At 43.9% G+C, this 19,983-nt stretch overlaps 1 protein-coding gene across 1 annotated transcript in view; it reads right to left on the bottom strand.

The window, feature by feature from the left end:
• The window catches only part of ST6GALNAC3 (ST6 N-acetylgalactosaminide alpha-2,6-sialyltransferase 3), a 462,398-nt gene that overhangs the window by 302,668 nt on the left and 139,747 nt on the right, over positions 1 to 19,983 (bottom strand). The gene's annotated exons all lie outside the window — the stretch shown is intronic.

The raw sequence follows: 19,983 nt of genomic DNA, 5'->3' as shown, positions 1-19,983 counted from the left end.
ATTCCCCTCTATTCAGCACTGGTGAGGCCACGTCTGGAGCATTGTGTCCTGTTTTGGGTCCCCCACTGCAGAAAGGATGTGGACAAATTGAAGAGAGTCCAGTGGAAGGCAACAAAAACAGTGAGGGGGGTGGGGCACATGACTTATCAGGAGAAGCTGAGTGAACTGAGCTTATTTAGTCTAGAGAAGAGAAGACAGAGGGAATTTAATAGCAGCCCTCAACAACCTGAAGGGGGTTCCAAACAGGATGGAGCTAGACTGGTTTCAGTGGTGGCAGATGACAGAACCAGGAGCAATGGTCTCAAGTTGCAGCAAGAAAAGTTTAGGTTAGATATTAGGAAGAATTGTCTCATTAGGAGGGTAGTAAACACTGGAACAGGTTACCCAGAGAGGTTGTAACCTCTCCATCCTTGGAAGACAAAGCTTTGGCTGGGATCTAGTTGGGATGGTCCTGCTTTGAGTAGGGGGTTGGACTAGATGACCTCCTGGGATCCCTTCCAAACCTAATTTTAATGATTCTATGATTTTCCAAATATAGTGCCTCTCTTTCCAATTTTCTCAAATGGTTGCAGATTTGCTCAAGCGACAATATTCCATCTATAGCTTCCCATATTCATCAAAAGCTATAAATGGTACAGAAGGGAAGTGCCAGGGGACAAAAGAGATGAGGGCAAACTTTTCCATTTAGATTCAGAATTTCCCTGCCCCTCCCTCTCCACTCATTCAGAAATTCCCCAAAGGTTAGAAGGATTTAGATGCTGGTTACAGGTTCATCAGTAGAAAAGTCCAAGGAAAAAAAATGCTCCTAGCTGGAAACTGTATGTTGTGGAGTAACTCAGCTGTCCCACATATCTGACAAATGCATGATGAAGAGTTAACACACTTAAATATCCACACTTGGTAGGGTTGGAGTGCTTGGGTAGCCACAATGGTCCAGGAAATATGCAAGAAGCAAGGAGGTTTTGATTATATCTTTTATTGGAGCAAGTGTATAATTGAAAGAGGTGTTAGATGAGCTTTCAGATACAAAATGCCATTCCTTTGTGACCTGAGGAAAAGCACTTTGTGCCTGAAAGTTTGTCTCTCCAATCTATACACTTGGTCCAATAAGATATATCACAAAAAATCCTTGCTTTTCATGCTTTCTTTGATATGTCAGACCATATTTCAAGAAGCTCTTAGCTCATAAGAGCCTGACCTTATCAGGAGAAATGGTAACCTGCTACACAAGCCAGTACCAGAATAAACACTATTTGCTCAGAAGCCAGAAATTGCGCGCACAGATAAATGAACTGCTTTGCACTCACAAATGAACTGCCAATAAGGGTCAGTTATTTCCTAGCCCTGTAAACTCCCGCTATGACAGTCTCACGATTGAAATCCTTTGCTGCCTTGTGACTGCCAGCAAGACTTACTTTTGTATTAACTCACCTCTATATCTTGACACAATTATATCGGCTATGTCCACAGATGGCCTGCTACTCCATAGACAGAAACAATTTAGGAGGTCCGAGGGGACGCATTTCCCACTAAGTGCCATTTCTGTTGTCCAAATTTCTCCAGGCCCAGCATGAACACTCTCGATCAATCCCCACACTCATTCTGGCAAACACATGTTCTTGCACACTGCTCCTCTCATATAAACCAGGGGACAGAGTCTCAGTCAAACTAGCCCAAAAGATAGCCACACACTTGAATCACTTTCCTTATCCTATTTCTTGGGATTTTTTTTTACTGAACAATACACTAATACAAAAGGCACCCAATACCACAGCACTGACAAGGGATTTTTCTAGTTTTCCACCATTGGGAAGAGAGAGAACTCATCACTCCTTTTGAAAGCCTTCCTGGCTACTGCCCAAAGACTCTTTCAACCATGGGTCTCTTCATGCTAGAAATAGACCACTTCAAAACTGTAGGAGGTACCATTTGCTATGTCACAATGCCCTCAGTCATATGGCCGCTGAGCATAGTACCCGAAGTCTTAGAACAGAGTGCAGGGAGCTGCACATGCCCATCCTATTGCAAATTATTAGCTAATCAGTGAGAAAGGCTAATGGCTGTGATTTCTATGGAGAGTGGTTCTTGCTTTGTTTGAAATAATTTGCTCACCCATAATAAATTCCTAGGTACAGTCAGCACTGTTTAGGCAGCCATATTATTTCCTTGATTTCATAGGTTTGCTCCACAAAAAAAATTCTAAACAAAGCCAAAATAACCCTATTCAGTGCTATAAAGTAAGAGATTGTGGAAAAGGGCATAGTTCATCTAATTTTTATATTCCTACTCTTTTCAATTGAAAACTCATTTTCTTTGGCAGATGAGAATTTCTGATCAATCATTTTAAAACAATGATTGAGTTCTACGCAAACTACAGTAACTGACTTTATTGGGAAATCTCCTCCAACAAGATTGTTTTATGAGCCACTGTATTCTGCAAATCTCATTTAAAACTGAACTCTGCCTCAGAACTATTTACCAATTAGATTAAGATTTCTTACTATAACTCACTATAATTCAAGCAAGAAGAAACATTTATAAATGGAAAAAAGACTTCAAAATGCTGTTGTATTTATAACCATGGATATGTTGTTTAAAATACCCTTATGACTAATTCTATCAAAAGTTTCAATTGCTGCTAAACAAACAAAAACTTTTAATGGCTCTTAATATATAATCTACCATAAAGCCTAACCTTGGCTTATGAGCAGGGATCTGCACTTTCCATTTCCTACGTTAAAAACAGAGTAAACAGCAGCTTTTACTTTTTGCCAGGGCTGTGGCTGGGGCTGCTGTCCAGCCAGGGGGTGTATCACGGTATCATAGTGCTTAGGGTTGGAAGGGACCTAAACAGATCATCTGGTCTGACCCCCTGCCCCTGGCAGGAAAAAGTGCTGGGTTCATAACACCCCAGCCAAATATCTATCCAGCCTCCTCTTGAAGACCCCCAAGGTAGGAGAGAGCACCACCTCCCTTGGGAGCCCATTCCAGAGCCTGGCAGTTCTAGCCATGAAGTAATGCCTCCTGATGTCCAGCCTGAACCTTCTTTCTAACAATTTGTGGCCGTTATTCCTAGTAACCCCCGGTGGTGCCCGGGGGAACAAAGTCTCACCCAATTTCTGCTGGCCTCCACTTGTGAGTTTGTAAATGGCCACCAGATCCCCTCTCCGCCTTCTCTTGTACAGGCTAAATAGGTTCAGGCCCATTAGCTTCTCTTCGTAAGGCCTGGACTCAGCACTCCAACTGTGGCCAGACCACAGCCCTGGGCTCACATTGAGGAGAAGGATCACCTCCCTGGACTTTTTTGTGATGCATCTGTTTGTGATGCATCTGTGAATGCACAAGTTAGCTTTACTGACCACTTCCTCGCATTGGTGGCTCATGTTCATCCTAGAGCCAACAATGACTCCAAGATCCCTTTCTGCCACTGTGTTGACAAGAAGGGTGTTCCCCAGCCTATAGGTATGTTGCTGGCTCCTTCTCCCTAGATGCAGTACCCTACGCTTGCCTGTATTGAATTCCATCCTATTCTCTGCTGCCCACCTCTGTAACCTGTCTAGATCTAGCTGAATTCTGTCCCTCCTCTCCAGTGTGCCTACCTCGCCCCATATCTTAGTGTCTTCAGCAAATTTGGACAGTGTGCTTGCCACACCCACATCCAGATTGCTGATAAAGATGTTGAACAGTACAGGCCCCAGAACCGATCACAACCTCCACTGCCAACCTCCAGGTCAAAAATGACCTGTCCACCACCACTCTCTAGGTGTGATCATCTAGCCAATTTGAGACCCATCTGACTATGTAGGCATCGATACTGCAGTCATCTAGTTTTTTCAAAAGAATGTGGTGAGAAACCGTGTTAAAGTTCAGCAAGACAGAGTCCACCTTGATGCCCTTGTCCAGGGATTTTGTGACCTGATCATAAAAGGAAACCAGCTTAGTCAGGCAGGATCTTCCCTCAGTGAACCCAGGTTGGTTGCCCCTGAGCATTACCTCCCCTGCTGGGCCCTTGCAGATGTGTTCCTTGATAATTTTCGCAAAGGTCTTTCCAAGGACCGAGGTAAGACTGACTATAATTGCCAGGGTCCTCCTTCCTCCCTTTCTTGTAAATGGGGACCACATTGGCCCTTTTCCAATCCTCTGGTATCTGGCCAGAGTCCCACAAGTGCCCATAAAGCTGTGCCAGGGGCCCTGCTATGACCCCTTCCAATTCTCTCAGCACCCTCAGGTGAAGAGCATCTGAACCTGCTGATTTAAACATGTCCAGCCCCTCCAAAATTTCCTTAACGAAGTTGCCCCTGACCCTAGGCATGGTGGTGCCCCCCCGGCCTGTAATCCTAGTGGGGGAGATGTGCCGGTCCCTGTTCAGAAATATGGAGGCAAAGAATTAGTCAAAGAGGTCAGCTTTTTCATTTGCTGCAATCACCAGATTGCCAAGCCTGTCCTGTAGGGGCCCTAAATTACCCAGTGCCGCCTTCTTACTTCCTATGTATTTGAAAAAAGACTTTTTGTTATCCCTAATTCTGGTTGCTAGCCCTAGCTCCATCTCTGCCTTGGCCTTCCTAACAGCCTCCCTGCAGTCACGAACAATGCAGATGTAAATCCTCCTTAGTGATAGCCCCTTGCTTCCACTGCTTGTACACCTCCTTTTTTGCCCTCAGGCATTCCTGGATGCCTTTGCCAAGCCATGAGGAATTTTTAGCACTCCTGGCCCCCTTGGTACACATTGGGACTGACTCCCTTTGATCCCAGAGGATCGTTTCCTTGAGGAACAACCAACCATCTTGGACTCCCATCTCAATGAAGATCCAAGCCCCCAATGCCTCTCCTACTAATCTTCTTAGCTCATTGAAGTTGGCCCTCCTGAAGCCAAGGACTTTTGCCTTACTGCTTGCTTTCATCGCCCTGTGCTGGATAGTAAATTCCAGCAGGCAATGATCACCGTTGCCGAGGTGGTCGAGTACCCGCAAATCCCCCACCGATTCTGCAGGGGAGGCACAGGTTTGCTGATAATGTTTATTACAGATTTGCAGAAAAAAGATAAAAAGCAAAACACAGCTGTAAGTTATTTGGAAAAATAAATAAATAAAATAACTCCTGGCCTCATCACAAGAGACAGACAACAGAATACATTCGTGAGACCTGAGTAGAATGGCACAAAGGGGGCAACTGCAAATGAGAAAAGCCACTTGACCATTTGGCTAATCAGTTGCTGTGTTCAGTTTCTTGATTAGCATTAAGGGAATTCCAAAGGGCCTGGCCTCTCCATCCTCCATCTACAAAATCATAAGCTACCAATCAGAGGGCCACAGTTTGATTAATAGGGAAACTGCTCTTTACATATGAAGTAAAAAAAAGCAGTGCTGTCAGAAGCAAGGATTCACTCCGCACTGTCATAGGAGCTCTGAGAATTCAGTGGAGGACTCTCAAAAGTTGGCAGATGACATCCCATCATTTCCCTTGTCTCTTTCCTCTCAGCTATATTATTTTATTCGTTATAATTCATTTTAATGTTCTATGTGAATCTCCTATACTCACTTTGGGAGAATGATGTCTTCAGTAGGATTACAAGTCACACTTTTCTAGAAGTTAGGGTGGAAGTGTTGGCATACTTCTACTTAAGGTCAATGGCAAGGTGCGTTATTGTCTGTCAGTAATTTAACCATCATGAACACATGCCTTCAGAAGAGATTTCCCAGCGAAATTGTGTGAATAGCACTGCAAACTCATCCGTGTTCAATACTGATCAGGAAAGAGCATAAGAGTCACCTATCTTTGGACTGCTCTGTACTGGGAAGAAGTTGTGCAAACATATCTATCCGTTACCAGAAAAGCAAAACGTTTCCAAGGAGAATTTTAAGAAATTGGCCAAATATGTGACAAAAATTAAAACAAACTGATAAATTTACAACTATTAACCCTTTATGGCATGACAGGAAACTCTTAGGTCCTGGAAGTTATTTCAGTTAGCAGGAGAAACTGATGGTCAAATATCTTTGATGTTGTCCAGTTTGCAAAGAAATGTATAAAGTTCTGCTTCCTTCAAAACCGCAGCAATCAAAACACAAGGCAACAGTTTATATTTTCCCCTCAGTTCTGTGCCTCATTCAAGCAACTGCTCATCCTGAAAGCACTTTCTTTCTCCCAGATTTTCACTCAGGTCCATACTGCCAGGTGTTTAGACTCTGTGGGCACCTCCACACTTTCATTAATGTGCCATAGTTACCGTGCATTTAGTTTAATACTTCTTTACTAAAGTACTAACTGAATGCGCAGTAGCTACATTTACTGCACAACAGCACCAGAGCACATTTTTTTTGTGATGGTTATTGTGTGGTAGCCTAATAACACTGCACAGAAGCTTATTAGCACAGTTTATGATCAGTATGCTACTGCACAGTGTTATTAGGCTACCACGCAGTAAGCGTCCTGTGTAGATGTGCCCTGTATCTGATACTTCTTTGCTGCCTTGTCATTGCCTCACTGGTTTTTCCAGAATTAGGCAAATTTCTCGAGTCCTTCCCTCCTGGGTTTCAATCCATCTAAATCAGATGCTAACTTCCCTAATGAAGTTAGCATCTCATTGTACAGTGACCATAACAACCCAATTTTTGGCCCCAGTAGTTCTTTACCTTCCAGCACAAGAAATTCCACTCCCCTCCACCCCATATGAGGACTTCCTGTTTTCTGTTCTCCCTTGCCTTACACACATTATTCATATTGACTTATGCTTTTACATCTAGTCACATTGCAAGTGTGTCCTTAAGTGAACTGTAGAGCAAATTTAACTTTGGAAATTTGTAGAGTTTTGAATGTCTGATCCAACAGTCTTAGCATTGCATTTGGGCTAAGTACAGGCAGTCAAAAAGCCCAAGGCTGAATCGATTCAGTCTTTGCAGGTTAGTCTAAATTGCAAAGATTAAACTGAGAAATAATGGGACACGCATTTAACTTTGATTAAGGAAATGCACCAACATGCCTGCAGCGGTTGAGGCCAGAAGCCCAGGAGCACTAGAGCATGGCTCTCCAGCACTTCCTCTTCCTACTGCCCCCCAGGTCTCTAGGATTTGCAGTCCAGTCACAGTAGCAGGACTCTGCAGGGTTGCTCATCGCTTTCTATTCGTGCTTCTAGGTGCTTCTGGGATTTGTAGTCCACAGCCACAGCCAGCAGTAACTTTCAGTAAATTTAGCAGGGCAGGACAGCTCTATACTTGGGGAAAGGGAAGTGTAACCCCCATTCCTGGTGCCAGACCCCAGCCAGGGTTTACCGGGGGGGGGGGGGGGAGGCAGGGGCAGTCCTTGCCTCTCTTCACCCCCCTTCCCCAACCTTTCTCTGCTGGAGCAGACAGCACAGCCAAGCCGAGGGCTGGAAAGCATGCTGGGATGCTGGGGGACTCTGACTTAAGGTGAACCAGGAAGAGGGCTGGGACAGAAGTTTCAGAAACTGGTTTGACCCAAATCAGTTAAGTCTAATACTGTATTCAACTAGGTTTATCTTAAATCAGTTTCAGCCATTTTGAAACTGGTGTATGTACACTAAGCTTGTGTTCTGTTACAGGTTTAAACTAGTTTCTGATCACTTAAACTGATTTATGTGTAACTTCTTTCTCTAGCCTTAAAGTCTGTCTAGTAGTCTTTGTTTTCCTCCAATAAAACAGGTTGATAGAATTCTGGTGCTCCAAACACAAAGCTGTGGCACCTGTGCTCGTATAACCATTTTGCTCCAAGATTAACATTTGTGTTTCATCCTAGACTGGCTTCTCTCTCATTTCAGAGCCATGAGCCAAGTCCATATGTTACATAACAGTGCATTGGTATACTCTGCTTCCTAGCTACAAGTTAAAGTTTTTATTTTATTTTTAAAAGTCTGCGATTTACTGTCCATTTTTAAGGTTGAATTAAAAAACATATATTTGTTTGATTTCACTTGTTAAATATTGCATTGTATTTGTGTTTTTATTAGTTGGATACTGTCCTCTGAGGCTCTCTTATGAAGGATGCTTTTGAAATGCAAATGTGATTGATTTGATATTATGGCATACATTATTCCACTTGCATAGTGCTTTTTGGAGCAGGAGAACAAGAGTTTTTCTTTGTTGATAAAAGGCACTATGGTAGGTATATTTATCTTGTAGGTGTTTGCCCATGCATGCCCACATACACATGCACACAAAGGATAAATCATTTCCATGTAACATCTCTTCTTAAAAGCATCTGAAAATGAAATTTGAAAACACTTCTGTACATGACCTACCTGAAACCAAAAGTGTTGGCACAGACTCAGGACATTCCTTCCATAAGGTAGATGGAAATTTGCTCATCATAAATGTGGCCAATTTTAGACTGATAAATGCAAACCACACCATTCATATAGCATTCTCTACTGGAAGGTGCTATGAAACAGTACAACAGCAACCTCAGAGTAGTCTAAGGGACATATTACTAGCTCTGGCACTAGAGGGGAGACTTACCAAGGGCATAAAACAGATACCATAACAAAATTACTTGCCCACATTGAGGCTGCTTAGATTGCCTTCAAAGGTTAATTAAATCAATGACCACCAAAATTCCTTTATTTTGAAGACAGTGGTGGCCAACCCACCACATATGCCACAACTGGCATGGCCAGCTGTTATGCAGCGCTCCCAGGACTTGTATGCCCAGTAAAAGGAAGGCACCAGAATGGAAATTGCACCATGGAACAGAGCATGGGCAGAGTAGTGCTGCCAAAAGGCGCTGCCAGGTGTAACTGCCTGGAGGACAGGTTAACCCTTCCCTGGCCTTGCAGATGCCACCAAATTCAGGGCTTTAGATCCTTACTCATCATATGAATCTGCAGTGGTTGTGGGGCCAGGGAAGGGTTAACCTGGCTCATTGTGGTGACATGTCTTTTGCAGCAGTGTCCTGCCCCCTCTGTTCCACACAGCTGGAATCTCAAGCTCTGCCCCCCACCATCACTTCTTAGAGTTGAGCACCCCTGCCAGCACCCCAAGGTGCAAATTCTATCATTCTATCCTTCTGCCAGGGGGTGGATGTTAGAGCAGCATGGGGCAGGTGTGGGGGGAGAAAGTCTTGGGGCTTAATTTGCAATGCACCTGCCAAAAAGGTTGGCACCACTGTTTTAAGACTACTATATTACTAAACTGATAGGGCTCCAGAATTAATGACTCAGAACATTGCTAACTGGAACCAGTTTGCTAATGAAAAAAATCTTTTAAAAGAGAAAATTTATGTTTATGGTTATGATCTTGATGTCAGATGAGCCAGATTTGCATGAGGAGGCATAGTCAATTGAATCCTGGCAATTCCATGACAGTTTTTGACTGTAATAAACAGGGGAAAACTATGTCAAAACTGAGTTGCATATTATCCAGGGAGACATTAAAAAGCAGAGCAAGTAACTAAGAAGTGATTCACATTTCACATCCACAGAATTAAAAATGCACCCACAAGAACAAAAGACATTTGTTGAAAATTTAAGTGTGCTTTTTTTTCCAGTGACTTGGTGCAGCCCAGAAGATGCAACTAATTAGAGCAGAAGGCTGCAACAGTTAGACTATTTTAGAAAGAATAGTTAAGGTGCGTTACCATATGGTTCTGAAATCTCATGCAATACAATTCAAATAGAAGAACATATGCATACACCCCTGTGCATCGCCCAAGCAGTAATACTGCATTTTAACTCATCAATTGAGCACAAACACAACTGCTACTTTACTGCATGAGTTAAGATGGTGACGGAATCATTAATCTGGCGTCCAAGATTAAGGATAACAAAAAGTCCTTTTTCAAATATATTGGGAGGATGAAGAAGGTGCCGGGTAATGTGGGACCCCTGCAGGATACGCTGGGCAATCTGGTGGTTGTGTCAGAGGAGAAAGCAGACCTCTTTAACCAATTCTTCACCTCCGTTTTCTTGTGCAGGGACCGGGACTTCCCTGCTGTGATAGAAGCCGGACTCGAGGGGATCGCCTTCAGACCTCAGGTTGGGGAGGACCGGGTTAGAGAGCTTCTGGAGGGGCTGGACGCGTTCAAGTCAGCGGGTCCGGATGCTCTCCACCCCAGGGTGTTGAGGGAGCTAGCTGGGGTTATTGCAGGGCCCCTGGCACGGCTCTATGAGCGATCGTGGTGCTTGGGCCAGGTGCCAGATGATTGGAAGGTAGCAAATGTGGTCCCCATCTTCAAGAAGGGGAAGAGGGAGGACCCGGGCAACTATAGGCCCGTCAGTCTTACCTCAATCCTGGGGAAACTCTTTGAGAAGATCATCAAGGAGCACATTTGTGATGGGCCGGCATCAGAAATGATGCTCAGGGGCAATCAGCATGGATTTATTAGGGGGAGATCATGTCAGACCAACCTGATTGCCTTCTACGATCAGGTCACAAAGGCCATGGATGCAGGTGTCGCGGTGGATGTAGTCTTTCTGGACTTCAGCAAGGCCTTTGACACCGTCTCTCACCCCATCCTAGTTAAAAAACTAGGCGACTGTGGCATCGATGCCTACACAGTCAGATGGATTGCAGATTGGCTGAAGGGTCGCACTCAGAGGGTGGTGGTGGATGGGTCATATTCGACCTGGGGCGAGGTGGGTAGCGGAGTCCCCCAGGGCTCGGTCCTGGGGCCTGCGCTGTTCAATTTCTTCATCAGCGATCTGGATGATGGGGTGGAAAGTAACCTGTTTAAATTCGCTGATGACACCAAAATTTGGGGGGAGGTGAGCACGCTAGCAGGGAGGGAGAGATTGCAGAGGGATCTGGATAGGTTACAGGGGTGGGCTAACAGGAACAGGATGCGTTTTAACACGGACAAGTGCAGGGTGCTGCACTTGGGCAGTAGGAACCAGCAGCACACTTACACAATGGGGAACTCCTTACTCGAGAGCACGGAGGCAGAAAGGGATCTTGGAGTCATTATTGACTCCAAGATGAACATGGGCCGACAATGCGAGGTCATGGTTGGCAGGGCTAACCGGACCTTGTCGTGCATCCACAGGTGCATCTCGAGTAGAGCCAAGGAGGTGATCCTCCCCCTCTATGCGACGCTGGTCAGGCCACAGCTGGAGTATTGTGTCCAGTTCTGTGCGCCCCATTTCAAGAGGGATGTGGACAACATGGAGAGGGTCCAGAGGAGGGCCACCCGCATGATCCGGGGACAACAGGGCAGACCCTACAGTGAGAGACTGCGGGACCTGAACCTATTCAGCCTCCACAAGAGAAGGCTGAGGGGGGACCTGGTGACCGTCTATAGACTCACTAGGGGGGACCAGAAGGGTTTGGGGGAGACGCTGTTTCCCCTAGCGCCCGCTGGCATAACAAGGAGTAATGGGCACAAGTTGATGGAGAGGAGGTATAGATTGGACATCCGCAAAAACTACTTCACAGTTAGGGCGGCTAGGAGCTGGAACCAACTTCCAAGGGAAGTGGTGCTGGCCCCTACCCTGGGGGTCTTTAAGAAGAGGCTGGATGCCTACCTGGCTGGACTCATTTGAGTCCCGTTTCTCTTTTTGGGGTTTTTTGTTGTTCTCCCGCCCTGGCGGGGGGTCGGGCTAGAAGATCTACTAGGTCCCTTCCGACCCTTAATCTATGAATCAGTCTTTAATTCACTGGTGACACACAGGGGGTGCACATGGGTGCACATACACCCCCTGAGCTTGGCAGTGCACCCCCTGCAAAAAGCACCACTGATGCTGCTGGTTGCACCTGCAGGCAGTTGCTGCTTACCCCGCCCCCTGGCTGCCAAGACCACTGGCAGCATCTGTGGGCAGTTCCCGATCACCGCTGGCTGCTGTTGCCAGTGGCGTCTGCAGGTGGTCACTGACCACCGGTCAACACTTGCCACCCCCCTCCCCACCACAGATACCACCGCAGATGCCTACTGGAGCTCACTACTTGCCATTGCCATGCCTCTGCCACCTGCGGGAGCCTGCCATGCCCCACCAGCCTCTGGGGGTCATGTGGCGTTCATGATCTAATTACACAGTCATGTGAAGGACTTGGCATTAATTTGGAAGCAGAGGCAAATAACCACAAATTTCTTACCTGTGGTTACTTGGATCCTCAGAGTTCATGGCCAATATGGCAATGGGATGGAATAAACCAGCTCCGTGTCCATTTATAGATTTGATTAAAAAAAGTATGAGCACAAAAAATACTTAAGTGTATATTACTGAGTTAATGGACTTCAATAATTTTGTGAAGCTAATTAAAGATGAAACAATAACATGATCACAATTAGGACTGAATCAATCAATACATCAGGAGGTTCAAATTATCAAGCCAACAAATTAATACTGCAGGTAATCAGATCATATTATAAGGTTGACACTATAACGTATTATTTTGGGTTATCTTAGAAAAATGTGAGTACAAGCCAGCTTCCTTTCAATCTAAGATTCCTATCAGTGTTCTGTCCAATATGTTTAATGAGGTGTTGAAGGCCCTAGTAATCCATAAAATTTAAAATGTCCATCACACTGATCTTGCCAAACCAAATCACCCAAGAAGGTAACAACTGTTTCTGGATTCAGCCTACAGACATGCAGCAATTGGAGGGCCCCAGCAGACTCCATTTTAAAACTTATTTTTTCAGAATAACAAACTATATAAGATTTATTTCTTCCTTTACCCAACTAAGAAGATTGTATCCTTTCATTAAAACAATGGTGAAAATTAAAAAGTTTTCACTTTGCTGTTATTTCTTGAGATCTTTAACTCACAAGGTTACTTATTATTAGAAATCATGGCATGGAGGCTTTGTTCAAGCTTATAAGGCATTTGGTGTCTCTTATTTGGCTGATCAACTGGCCTTCCTGCTAACTTCCATTTTGCACCTCTTTTTTCTTCTAGATAGCATGTCTAGGGAAAATAGGGGAATGTAACTTTGGCTCTTGCTGATGGTGAAAGAGAACCAGTCCCCAGTCATCCCCACCTCCCCTTCCCCAACTTTCTCTCTCTCCATTTTGATAGGGTCAAATTCCATTTTAAGGCCCATATTTGTAGCTAATTAAATTAATCTACTGTTCAAGATAGTAAATACAATCGTGTCTTTTCTCAGTGGGCAAACTTTAGACCTTGAGTCATGATGGGAAATTTTACCTGATTTTTTTTTCCAGAAATACAAAGAATAGGATTATGTAGGCCACCTTTGCCAGCAAAACTTACCTAGCTGAGGTTATAGATATGAAGCGTACAAACTGCAAACAGTATTTTCTGAAAATAATTTCTTAAGCAACATATTCCCTCCCTATATTTATCTTTCTCTGGGCAATTACTTCAGTGTCCCCAGCATTTCTTAAAATAATTTGGAATGAACAAAGATTGGAGAATTAATAAGAATAAACTCATTACTTATCAAAGTAATAACTTTTTAAGGTTAAAATTTTATTAGAATACATTTTATCAGAATAAATTTACTCAGAGGTTTTCTAGGCCCGATCCAAATCTTGACCTGTGTTCCTCACAATTAAATGTAAAGTAAATAAAGACCTTGAGCAAGACTTTTTAAACTTGGCTGCCCATTCTCAGAGATCTGAATTGGTGGTCTCTCTCATTTTGAAAAGTATCAGGTACTTACTGCTCCTTGAGTTGCAGCCTACAAATTTAGGAGCTAAACACATTAGCAATGAAGTACTGCCACAACTCTCCAGATGGCAGCCACAGCCGCACAGCCTCCCCAGTGCAGCAAGCAGGGAAAGAGCCTACATTTGCACTTGCACCATAGGGAGGGAGGGGAGGCATCAGCTGAAGGTCTTTTACAAATACTCAATAAAAAGCCAACTCTCTCTTTCCTCCAAAGTAAGTTTTAAAGAGGCTTTAAACTCAGACATTTTAAAGAAGTGTACACCATTGATCTTTGTCTCAACAGTAGTTTTGCATGCGGCTTTGTCTTCTTTTCTAATCTGAGTCATGAAAACAAGGTACCTTTCCTGAATTCCAATGCCTAAATGTATTCACTGACATTTCGTAATGTGCTTTATTACTTTGGCCTTTGCATATTTTGTATTACAACTGCCTGGTCATCCTGCCCCTTCCCTACAGGTCAATGACACTTCAAACATGAAAAGCAGCAAAATGTTACTTGAGATGATGGAATAACTTTTTAATTTTCTTATTCCAAAGCCTTTGAAATAAAGGTTGTAAATGGTGGTAACAACACAAGGGAGCTCATTGCTGTTTGTGTCAGCTCCCTTCAGAAACTACCTCAGTACTACCAAACCATTCAGACTCAGCAGCTGTCTACTGAAGAAACCTACCATTGCCATTCCCTTTAAATACATAAGCTGATTTGGTAGAAAGTTGAGTCTAAGTCTTTTTCATGATCTAACATAAGATTCTATTTTAAAGCCAGCTACACTTATTTTGAGCAAGTCAGTCTAAGGCAAAAATACATTTGAAATTTGCAAGGAGCATTAGCTGAGAAATAAATCTTTCATGTCACTTCCTTGACTGATAACATTTAGCCAATGTGAAAAATAGCTATTGAAAAACCTGTTCTTAAATGTGAAAGATAGATATTCCGATACTCTCATAATCCTAAACACTATTACTGGTACATTTTTAAATTGTGAAATAGTCTTCCAAGAGATCAACAAACAAATATTGTAAATGCATGTATTATTACTTTTTTAATCCCAAATACTTCATAGGATACAGAATAGGAAACACAGCCATCTCCCTAATGGAGAAACCAGTGCCCAGAATGAGTATACATTTGGAGAGGCAAAACAGATGTCAGAAAAAAAAGTCACAACAACTTTATACTACTGAAAAGGTGACAAAGGTGCCTTTATTTTTAAACAAATGAAATGTTTAAAATATTGTCTTTCCTGTATAGAATTGACTAGCATATGTACTATAAATATACTTGTGAGGAGCATATGTGGGCTATCTAGGAATTATAACCAGGGATCCTGGTTTTCTTTGATTTAAAAAAAAACAAACAAACAAAAACCCTAATTTTTGGTTAAAAAAGTTACCCCAAATCTGCACTTTTCCGTGATTAAAATGAAACAGCGCTTATATATTTTTATATATATATAAGTGCTGTTTCATTTTAATCACAGAAAAATGTGGATTTGGGGTTACTTTTTTAAACCAAAAATTAGGGTTTTTTTTTAAATCAGAGAAAACCAGGATCCCTGATTATAACAGATAACTTAATGCTTAGCAAGTCTTCTTTGTAGGGTGTGTGACATACTGGACCTCTTAAATTAACTGCAACACTCCCAGTGACTTCAGGGAAGAGCATCTTATACCTGCTAAAGGGAAAATTCTTTCAAACATCTTTCAAATCAAGATGATTTCTTTGAAATGAATATATAATAACCAATAAGAGTTCTCTCTTCCTCGAAGGAGGAGGAAGCATATATATATCCTTCCCCCACCACCTCTCCCCTTCACTGATATCAGCAGCTTTTCCTGCTAATGCTAGCTATAGTTTTGGGTCCCATTGTCATCCACTTTCCATAAGAACCCAAACTTCCTAGTCACTTTAATTGGAGCCTTCTCTGGGTAGGAAACAGCACCAGATGCGTAACACCCATTCCAAATGTATTACTTGATTTAGCAGCAGGTACTATTTAGTTCCAATGTAGCTCTACATCCAGATTCCCCAGAGACTGTATAGATTACAGTTTTAAAGAGCTGAGCATCCTAACAACTCACTGTACACTTAGATGTACAGATTTGCTTCTATTATTTTATAATGCTAGATGGCTATAATAATAGTATTTCATGTTGTTTCACAGTTAGGCAAGATAAAAGAATCGTCTGAGAATCAACAGGGGGTTAGTGAAACCAAATAAAGGTTTTCTAGTCAAATCTATTGAGTTTTCAAGCAAAATCTTTCATCAAAAGTACTTGTATAGATTTTGCAGAAAACTCCTTTCCTTTAAACTCTGCTGTGACACATACCAATGTTTTTTCATGCCTTTAATTAGGGAATTAATAATCAAGAAGGATTTCTCAGAAATAATTTAGTAGCAACACTTAGCAAATTATTTATATGCCTGGTTTGTCGCTGTATTTTATAAAAGAAAAATTACTGGAGAAAAATTAAAAACTATCTATGCTTAGGAAAGCAAATATGTATTAATGATAGATGATCACTTTTCTGTCAGTTAGAATACATTATACACATCTGTAATAATTTAAACTGAAGTGTAACAAAGGTTGCAATGCTAGGATGCTGCTCTATGTTTTGAGTTGGGTATAGTAACTGGCTGAAGAAAACTGGGCCAATTAGAAAAGGAAGGAAGGCAAAATGATTTAGAGAAGAGATGCCAGAAGAAGAGCTGAAGCAGTCTGAAATTTTATCTTTTGTGTACACTAAATACCAAGCTTGTCACAAATGCACTTTAGAACCAAAATGAAAGTCAATTCTTCTGGAAGGAAAAAGAAAGTGTTAAATCAAGTTTATAAACATTTCAAATTTTCTGTGTTCTCCTAGACTAGGAAAAAAACCCCTAATGGTGCTTTATACCAATAGTCTTGGTGCAAATGATTTACTTCTATGGAAATCATTCCTCTATCAGAAGTGAACACATAAATGTCAGAGCAGCTGTAATATATTTGCACCAATAAAATCATAAGTTATGCTTATATACCAGCAAATAGAAAAGGAACTTTATTAACCTTCACGAGGATTAAACATGGATTTTAAAAACTGAAGATTATTGGGTAGCTTCTACAGGAGTACAATGGAGAAATTTGATCTGAACAACAGACAGAGCTAGAAACCACTGAGCACCAAGGCTGATTTTTTTTCCACTTTCTCCTTTCCTAGGCTTGGCAGCATCAGTAAACCTTCCTGGCCTTGGTTTCCTGATCTGTACTGGTGATAATAATAACACTCTATGAAGAGTAGGGTGGTGAAGAAGAATGAGTGCTTTGACATCAAAGTGCTTCACAGACAATGGGCTAAATCTGTAATATATAGAATTAGTTAGGAAAGGAATGGCCTGTGTTCAAGAACATATTATTACAAAGAAATCTTTTTTTCCTAAGAGGTTGATGATCAATGAAGCAGATTTAGAAAATGTGCTTTTAAAAAAAGTAATATGCTCTTTTCTCTCCCACCCTCTTCCAAATCACTCCCCACCTTTATACACAGTCATCTTTAGTTTCTTTTCTCTTTTTGTCGCTTTGATTAATTTTTAAAAAATAACTAAAAGACATCTTTGCTTAGGCATTTTCTACCTGCAAATAAGGCAAGTAGAATGGAAACTTCTCCAAAAGAAAAGGAACAATCGCCACAAGCTGAGGGAGGATAGGTTTAGGTTAGATATTAGGAAGAACTACTTCACGGTAAGGGTGGCCAGAGCCTGGAATAGGCTTCCCAGAGAGGTGGTGCTCTCACCTTCCCTGGAGATCTTCAAGAGGAGACTGGATAGGCACCTGGCTGGGGTCTTATGACCCCTGCCACCCCCACTGCTCCTTCCTGCCCATGGCGGGGGGTCGGACTAGATGATTTGTCTAGGTCCCTTCCGACTCATTGATTCTATGATTCTATGAAATAGGATTAAAACAAGAATGAGAGACGATGTGCTAGCTTTCACATCCTTCCCCTGTTAGACATAAATTGCAATAATATACACACTTTTATCCATTCTGTTTAAAAAGGGGAGACAACATAATATATTAGGGGACTTCAAAATAGACAAAGGTCATACATATGTTTACATTTATAACTAACACCGTCTCTGATGCACACATAACTCCTGGTTGATTTTAATAGCAACTACGTATTGGCAGACAAGGGTTATAGTTCAGTACATACCCCATGTAGTGCAGGTCAAGCTCTGAGGCTGCTACAGAGCTGTTGAGTTCTTTGCTAAATATATAGCCTGATGTGGGCTTTATCAAACTCTGGTGGAAAAAGCAGCACAATGCAGCTAACTAGGGTATATATACAAAATGAGTCGATTGCATATATTATTCCAGAGCGAATATCCATGCTGACCAAACCCATGCTCACCAGAAGAGTACAGGGGCCCTCCCAGCATGCTTCATGTCATTGGTATAAGCCACATGTTGTGGAGTAGTATATGATAGCTATATTATTTGTACATTCCTGAAAGCTACTAGATTTAGAAATGAAGGCAGGGTAGGATGGCACCTTATAGACTAATTTGTTCAGAGTGGCATGAGCTTTCATAAACTACAGCCTACTTTGTCATATGCTATGTATGGATTTACAGTGCCCAGGGGTTCTAAATAGAAAGCAGTAATCATTCAGATAGAAAGGATAAAGAAAGAGGGAGGAAAGGAAGGGGTACTGCTGAGACAGGCAAAGCTCAGCTGAAGAGATCAATGGAGGTAAACTTCCAACCAAGTAGGACAAACAAGTAGGCAGTTGGGGCTCGAGTCAGAGGAGGTACACGTGCGCCATCAGCACACATGTACCCAACTGACTTACGGGGCAGCGGAGGCAGCAGCAACAGCGGAGTGACAAGAAAGGTAAGAGAGGCAGGGGCCAACGCAGGTGAAGAGGATCCGAAGTGGAAGCCCCCCAGTGGTCTTAGCTGAGAAGACCGGGAGCCACGCACTAACAGGCGCGCTCTGTGGGGTGCAGGCCGGGAGTAGGCTAGGGGGGGCTCTCCCCTCAGGCGAGCAGGGACAGCCCAGGGGGCAGCAGCTGTGGCCACCCCAGAAACTGGGGCTTTCCCACGCGGGAGGGAGCAGGGCAGCCAGAGGGCTCTCCTGGAGCAGCAGCCTGATTGGCTGAGTCGGCCCAGGGTGGCCCGATTGGCTATGGGGCCGGGGCAGGAATTTCAAACCGTGACTCTTAAAAGCACAGTTTGCACAGGCCCCCCGGCAGTCGGGGCTTGAGTTGAAGGAGGCACACGTGTGCCAGCAGCACACCTGTACCCAATTGACTTACCAGGCAGTGGAGGCAACAGCAGCAGCAGAGTAACTAGGAAGGTAAGAGGGGCAGGGGCCAATGCAGCTGAAGAGGATCTGGAGGGGAAGCCCCCCGGTGCCTCTTAGCTGAGAAGACTGGGAGTTGTGCTCCTGAGCTGCACGCAAACAGGCACACTCTGTGGGCACATGCTGGCGTTAGCACAGGGCAGAGAGCGGGGGGGGCAGTGACTCTTCAGGGGAGAACACGTATGCGGATCTTGATAGGGGTGGTGACTCGCAGTGCAGCCAGAGACCCTGCCCCAATGCTGCCCACTGCCCGGGGTGCCTCTGAGGCCTCCACCCAGACAGAGCCTTGGGGCGGGGCGGTGACACCTGGGCCCCCTGCATGCAGGGGTTGCCTGGTGGGTCCTCGGGGGCCCAGGGGCAGGGGGGAGGCAGGGGTCCCCCCGCCTGTCCTAGATGTGCCAGGGTTCAGGTGGCAGTACTCCAGGCAGAGGTGAGCAGGTTGAGGAGGATCAGGGCAACTTAGGAGATTGATGAGTACTTCCTTTCTCTGCAGAGCCAGACACCAGGCAGAGAAGTGGACTGCAGAAGCCCCGAAGCTGATACGGAAGGATGGACAATAGTCACCTCCAGGGAGGTACCCCAATCCATCCCCAAGCAAGATGAGGGCCAGACAAGCTACTGGAGGAAAAGGAGATGGGTCATCGTAGTGGGCAACTACCTACTGAGAGGAGCAGAAGGAAACATCTGCTGCCCAGATCCCATGGCACATGAGGTGTGTTGCCTGCCAGGGGCCAAGATCTAAGATGTCACAACAAGGATTCCTGACCTGATCTGGCCCTCAGACTACTATCCCATGGTCCTCATACATGTGGGAACCAATGACACGGCCAGGAGTAGTCCTGACCATGTCATGGGTGACTGCAGGGCTCTGGGGGCCAGGCTTAGGGAGACAGGGGCACAGGTGGTCTTCTCATCCATTCTCCCGGTCAGAGGCCGCAGTAGGCATCACAGCACCTGCATCAGAGAGGTCAACCTGCGGCTCAGGAGTTAGTGCCATACTGCAGGATTTGGCTTCCTGGACCACAACCCACACTTCCTGGCAAGGGACTTCCTGGGG

The sequence above is a fragment of the Gavialis gangeticus genome, unplaced genomic scaffold (assembly GCF_001723915.1).
Source record: "Gavialis gangeticus isolate Ggan-Ray unplaced genomic scaffold, GavGan_comp1, whole genome shotgun sequence".
NCBI lineage: Eukaryota > Metazoa > Chordata > Crocodylia > Gavialidae > Gavialis > Gavialis gangeticus.
This window is presented reverse-complemented; position numbering and strand designations above follow the sequence as displayed.